Genomic DNA, 6,260 nt, shown 5'->3' with positions numbered 1-6,260 from the left:
TGTGTTCCCTCTCTCGCTGGCTGTCTCTATCTCTGTCGAATAAATAAATAAAATCTTAAAAAAAAAATATCCACAGGCTCTTACTTGGTGGTCTGGGGCACAACAATGAGAATTCTAGTATGTTCTGAGGACAGAGGCCCCTCTTGCCCATTGGACCAGTAGGTCCCTGCTCACATAGCCCTATTCTATGAACCCCCTTTCTTTGTAGTCTGGAGTTTGATACTCTCTACCTCCTTATTCCACTCTCTGGTCTAGAATTCTCTCCTCTGGCTTTCAGGTGTTGGCCCAAGCTCCCCCACAGCTGAAATCCTGACCTTCTGGGCTCCCAAGGCTATACCTGGAATTCGTGTGTCTGGTATTGTGTCCCTCAGCCTCTGCTCTCCAAGACCTCTGTGATGGAGCTGGGTTCCCTCCACCCAGTCTTCCCACCAGGGGAGAAGGATTGAGTAAAAGCAAGTCATACCCATTAGGTCTGCATCTGCAAATTTCTGTAAGGCCTAGAAGGTGTGGCAAAGTCCTCTTTTTAGAGAATCCTTCCTGGCTGCAGACGGGAAGGTATTTCTGAAAAGCTTATTCATGATCACTAAGACTTGTTGCATTGCTTGTTGCTATGAGATTTCAACCCTTTTACCTCCTTCCTCTTTTCACTTATTCACCAGTGGGAAGTGGCTGAAGGAGGAAGTGCATGAGTGGGGAAAGCAGAAGGGTTGGAAGATGCCGGAGCTGAGTCAGAGTTGACCGGCTCCACCGAGGGGGGCTTGTGCGAAGAGACAATGTACGTGTTGCTGTTCTTCCTCCTCCTCTTCCAGCTTGCAGGTGAGCGGGGCCTGGGTCTGTACTGCAGAAGAGCTTCTGGGGCGGGATGAAGTGGCTGGTGGAGGGAGGAGGGGGCCCAGCAAGGGGTCCTGCTGGGACTCAGGCTCCGTTTCTAAGCAGTTTCTCCAAGTAGTGTGTCTGTGTGAGTCATCCACCCCATTCCTCACCCTGCACAAGGCATAATTCCTGATCACCCAGGGGTTGATATTTCCAAATGGACTTAGACTGATGGGCCCTTCGGGTGTAAGAGAAGCCGAGGAGCCCTGGTTGCTCAGGAGAGCTGGTGAACACTTGCTCCTGCACTGTCATCTTCGAGAATGCCTTATGAGGAAAGGAAGGAGCGAGGATGGAGGTGGCTTTGGAGGAAGGAAAGCAGGGAGTTTCCAGGCAGGAAGGGAGACATGGTTCTAGGCATTTGGGGTAGAAGGAAAGAGTAGAAGTTGCTGAGGGACCGAGATGGGGATGGTGGTGGAAGGAAACTAAGTTGATGGATTCCATTTTGACTAAAAATTAAGGGGATTTTCTTGATCTGGAAATGCTGGAGGGCCACAGGGCATGATTTTGGGCTTCTCTATCTAGAGCTATTCCCTCGTTGATCTCCTCTCCTCTCTTGGCTTAAATACCACATCTATACAGATGATGCCTGATGTCGTATCGTTAGCTTGGATATCACCCAGAATCTCTTAGTCAACTGCCCATTCAACTCTCCACTAAGATGTTGACATTCCAAATGTGACCTGAGCATATCTTCCCCCTCGAATTCCTTTCTCTCCCGTCTTTGTGTTTGGTAACTCCATCTTTTCTAGGTGCTCAGGCAAAACTTGAGGTCATCCATCTCTTCTCTCATATCCCATAATGATCCTTTGGAAATGCAAGTCAGATCCTGTCTTTCCTCTGGCCAAAACCCTCCAATGACCTCCTATCCTACTCAGAGTAAAAGCACAGAGTCCTTACAGAAGCTAAAAGGTGCACCACCTGGTTCTCTCACCTCATCACCTCCCTGATCGTCTCTTCTACAGCTCCCTCAGCGCAACCTACTGCAGCCAAAATGGCCTCTTAGATGTTCTTTGAGCATGTTAGGTACACTCCTGACTCAGGGCCTTTGCACTTGCTGTTCTCTCTGCCCAGATGCTCTTCTTCATAGGCCACAAGTTCCAGTCCATCATATCCTGCATGTCTTTGATTCTCACTGAGGCCTCCATTGATAAGAAACCTCATTAAAATAGCAATTCCCTTGCATTATTTTTCTCTACTGTCTGACTCCTCCCTTACCCCACCTTGAAAGAACATAAACTTTAGGAAGGCAGGGATTTTTGCACACGCAAACATACCAGGTATAGATTAGACAAATAGTAAGTATTAGTTGAGTGAGTGAATGTGTCTCATGGAGAGGGAAAAATATGATTGCTGTACTCCTCATCTTTCTTTTTCATAGAACTGAACACTTGAGACTCTTGACATTAATTGTAGAGGACATGCATTGCTCATGAGCATGTAAGATGGTCCAGCTACTTTGGAAAACAAAGACATTTTGACATTCCTCAATGTGTGGTTACCACACGATCCAGCAATTCTACTCCTAGGCCCAAGAGAATTGAAAATATATGTCCATGTAAAAACCTGTATGCAAATGTTCATGGCAATGTTCTTCATAATCGTTAAAAACTGGAAACAACCTAAATGTACATCAACTGATGGATGAATAAATAAAATGTGGCCTACCCATACAATGGAATATTATTCAGCCATAAAACAAATGAATACTGACACATGCTACAACACAGACCAACCTTGGAAACATGATGCTAAGTGAAAGGATCCAGACACAAGAGGCCATCTATTGTATGATCCCATTCCTATGAAATATCCAAAATACCTAAATTCGTAGAAATGGAAAGTAGATCAGTGGTTGCCGTGGACTGGGGGGAGGAGTAAGGGAGAGGGACTCCTCAATGAGTAAGGGGTTTCTTTTTAGGGTGATAAAAAGAAATTGGGTGTGGTGATGGTTGCAGAGCTTTGTGAATGTCCTAAGAACTGCTGAGCTGTATACTTCAAAAGGGTGAATTGTATGGTATGGGAATCATATGTCAGTATGAACATAGTCAAGGAGCAGAGGGAAGAATCAGGAGCAGTAGAGTTCTCCTGGTAGAAAAATCCCTGGGTAGCTTTAGGCATTGTGTGGATCTGAGGCTCTGGAATAAGGTGTTCATGGCAAGTGGACATCCCTTTATGACTTGTGAGTCTTTAACATGGTCGAATTTGATCATTCATTCCATCAGTCAGAGAAATGAAAATCATATGGGGCACCTGCGTGGCTCAGTCTGTTAAGCATCTGCCTTTGGCATGGGTCATCATCTCAGGGTCCTGGGATCGAGCCCCACATCAGGCTCCCTGCTCAGCAGGGGGTCTGTTTCTCCCTCTCTCTCTGCCTCTCTCCCCATGCTTCTGCTCTCTATCTCTCTAAAATAAATAAAATATTTAAAAAAAAGAATGAAAATCATATCTCCAAGAAGTGGTAGGTGCTGTGAGCAGAGCTGAGCTGTGTGACCTGACATGCTGAGCCTCGGGGGGCACGGGGGTGGTGCTGTGGATGGGAGGGTGCTGCAAGGAGCCTCTGGGAGGGGATGTCTGAGCAGAGGCCTGGAGGGCGAGAAGGAGCAGGCACTTAGAATCAGGGGCAGCTTTTCGGGCGCAGGCAACCATGAGCACAAAGGCTATGATAAGGACATGAGCCTGGCCTGAGCAGGCCTGAGGGTGCTTCAGAGCAGCCTGGGGGTGCCGATTGGGAGGATATCACTGTGTTTGGGGGAAAAGTCTTAGGGGAGGAAAGTGACATGTCCAGGACCACAAGGCTGGTAAAGGCAAAGCTGGGGATGGGTCGTAGGAATGCAGAAGGCAGACTCTGGGTGAGCTGTTAAGAGCAAATCAGCAAGGCAGCGAATGCACATGAAGGACTGCTTCTTTTTTCTCCCTGACATCTGGGAACAGGGGAAGTTGGTGAGCAGATGTGAGCAGCGCTGGTGCATGTGTGTGTGTGTGCGTGACCAAGGCAGAGTGGGAACGTCAGTTGGAAGCCAGCAAGCACAGCTGCGTGCGAAGCAGGAACCTGGCCTGCACTGTGAACCGCTGTGCCCCCCTCACTAGCCTCTCCCACTGAACTTCCCTTAACAAGTCCCTAATTTACCCTGCACCGCGTCTCACTTCTAAAGAGTTCATTGTTTTCAAGATACACGAGAAACACATACCAACCAGAGCTCCCACTGGGCTTTACAGCCTTCACTTTCTGTGAGACAGGAAGAGATTTGTATCCTATATTTTTCAGAGAAAAATTAGCGGCTTTGTCCAAATTCAGCCTCACCATAAGTGGTGGCAGACAAGGACAAGACCCACGTGTGCCGGCCCAGACTGGAGACTGGGCTGGAGCTGGGGTCCAGGCCTGTCCCTCACTGACGATGAGCCCGTCACCTCCCCCTGGGGCTTAGCTTCTTCCTCATCTAGGATTACTCCCGACTGACTAGTCTGAGTAACCGTACCCGCTGAAGATGCTGTTCCTCGGGGCTCAGGGCTGCCTCCTCCTTTTTTTTTTTTTTTAAGATTTTATTTGTTTATCTGAGAGAGAGAGAGAGTGAGAGAGGGTGTACAAGCAGGGAAAGCGGCAGGCAGTGAGAGATGGAGAAGCAGACGCCTCACTGAGCAAGGAACCCGATGTGGGGCTCGATCCCAGGACCCTGAGATCATGACCTGAGCTGAAGGCAAATGCTTCACCGACAGAGCCACCCAGGCGCCCCGTTAGGGCTGCCTTCTGTGTCAGGAGGGTTCAGACAGCAGGGCTGGTGCTCTGCTGAGGTTGGTGGGGAGGGGGGCCTTGGACAGACAGTTCCAAGAAGCGAGAGGCGCAGACAGTTCGAGTCGGGCCCAACGCCAGTGCTCAGGTGAGATGTGCTAATGCCACCCAGGAGTTTCCTAAGGCTGCCGGGACAAATTACGACACAATTAGTGGCTTTAAACAACACAGATTTATAATGTTAGGGTCTGGAAGTCAGAGTCCAAAAGGGTCACCAGGGCTGCGTTCCTTCTGGTGGCTTTGGGGGAGAATCATATTCCTGGACTTTTCCCTGGCCCGTAGGCTGCTGCGTCCTTGAAGTGTGGCCCCAACTTATCTTCAATGTCCTCTCTCCTTCTCTAACTCTGACCCTCCTGCCTCCCTCTGGTAAGGACCTTTGTGATGATGTTGGGCCCACCCAGGTACTCCAGGATAATCTCTCCATCTCAAGATCCTTCATTTAGTCACATCTACAAAGTCCCATTTTGCCCTGTGAGCTTACCGTATTTTACAGGTTCTGGGAATTAGGACATAGACATCCTTAGGAAGCCATTATTCTGCTCACCAAGCCACGGACCAACCCTGCACAGGCATTGTTCCCAACCCCCCGCCATCATTTTGAAAGTAATAAATGCTCATTGTTGATATTTAGGAAACTACAGAAAAAAAGGAAGAGTTAGAAAAAAATAAAAAAACTTATGTCCCTGATCTTAATGCCCAAGACAACCTGATGTTAATTTAATATTTTTACTTCTTTCCTTTTAATCTTTTCCTCTATGTATTTTTTTAAAAGTTAGTTGAGATTATGCTGTATATGATGTTTAAACAAATGTTTTCACTTCATATGAGGATTTTCCCCAGAATTAACAGTATTTCTAAGCATAATTATCAGTGTCTGCAATATATTTCTTTGTCTATTTCCCTAATCGATGGACGTGAACCTTGTTTCCTTTATTTTTGCTCTCTAAATAATAATGTAATGACTCGTGGTGCATATGTTTTTGTTAGCTTCCCTGATTCTTTCCTGAGGACCAAATCCTAGACATATAATTACTGGAGCAAAGGGCATGATTATTTTGATACATAATTGCCACATCGCTTTCAGTAATGATGGGACCCGTTACATCCCTACCAGCAGGTTCTCCGCGTGTCCGTGCCACGTCACCCATGTCAGCGATACGGTAGTCACAAAAACTTGGTTGGTTTCATATGTGAAAATGACATCACTTTAAAATATTTTCATTTACTAGGTTATTTAAATAGAACACTTCCAATTTTACCACCCACGTGAATTTCCTCTTTGTGACTTGCCTTTTCTTGCCCCTTGCCAGTTTTCTAAATGGAGTCTAAATGTTCATCTTTTATACGCTCTTTCAAAAAAATGATTATGAATCCTTTTCTATGTTATTTGTTGCAAATATTTCTTGCAGTCTGTTCTTTGCCTCCATTCAGTCTTTTTTGTTGGTATATCCAAGTGTTAAAATTCACTGACTCTTGCGTGATGTCCTCCACGAATTTTTAAACTTAGAAACTGCTCCTTTCATGTTATAAAGACTCACTTCTGTGTTCTTCTAGTTCAAGAAGTGATTTTCTATTTTATGTTGACTTTCTTTTTTTTTTT

General features: G+C 46.3%; 1 protein-coding gene across 1 annotated transcript in view; it reads right to left on the bottom strand.

Moving 5' to 3' along the window:
• Positions 1-6,260, bottom strand: part of RAB37 (RAB37, member RAS oncogene family) — a 159,622-nt gene that overhangs the window by 8,560 nt on the left and 144,802 nt on the right. The window lies entirely within an intron of this gene.

Source organism: Ailuropoda melanoleuca, chromosome 13, assembly GCF_002007445.2.
Source record: "Ailuropoda melanoleuca isolate Jingjing chromosome 13, ASM200744v2, whole genome shotgun sequence".
NCBI classification, from domain to species: domain Eukaryota; kingdom Metazoa; phylum Chordata; class Mammalia; order Carnivora; family Ursidae; genus Ailuropoda; species Ailuropoda melanoleuca.
This window is presented reverse-complemented; position numbering and strand designations above follow the sequence as displayed.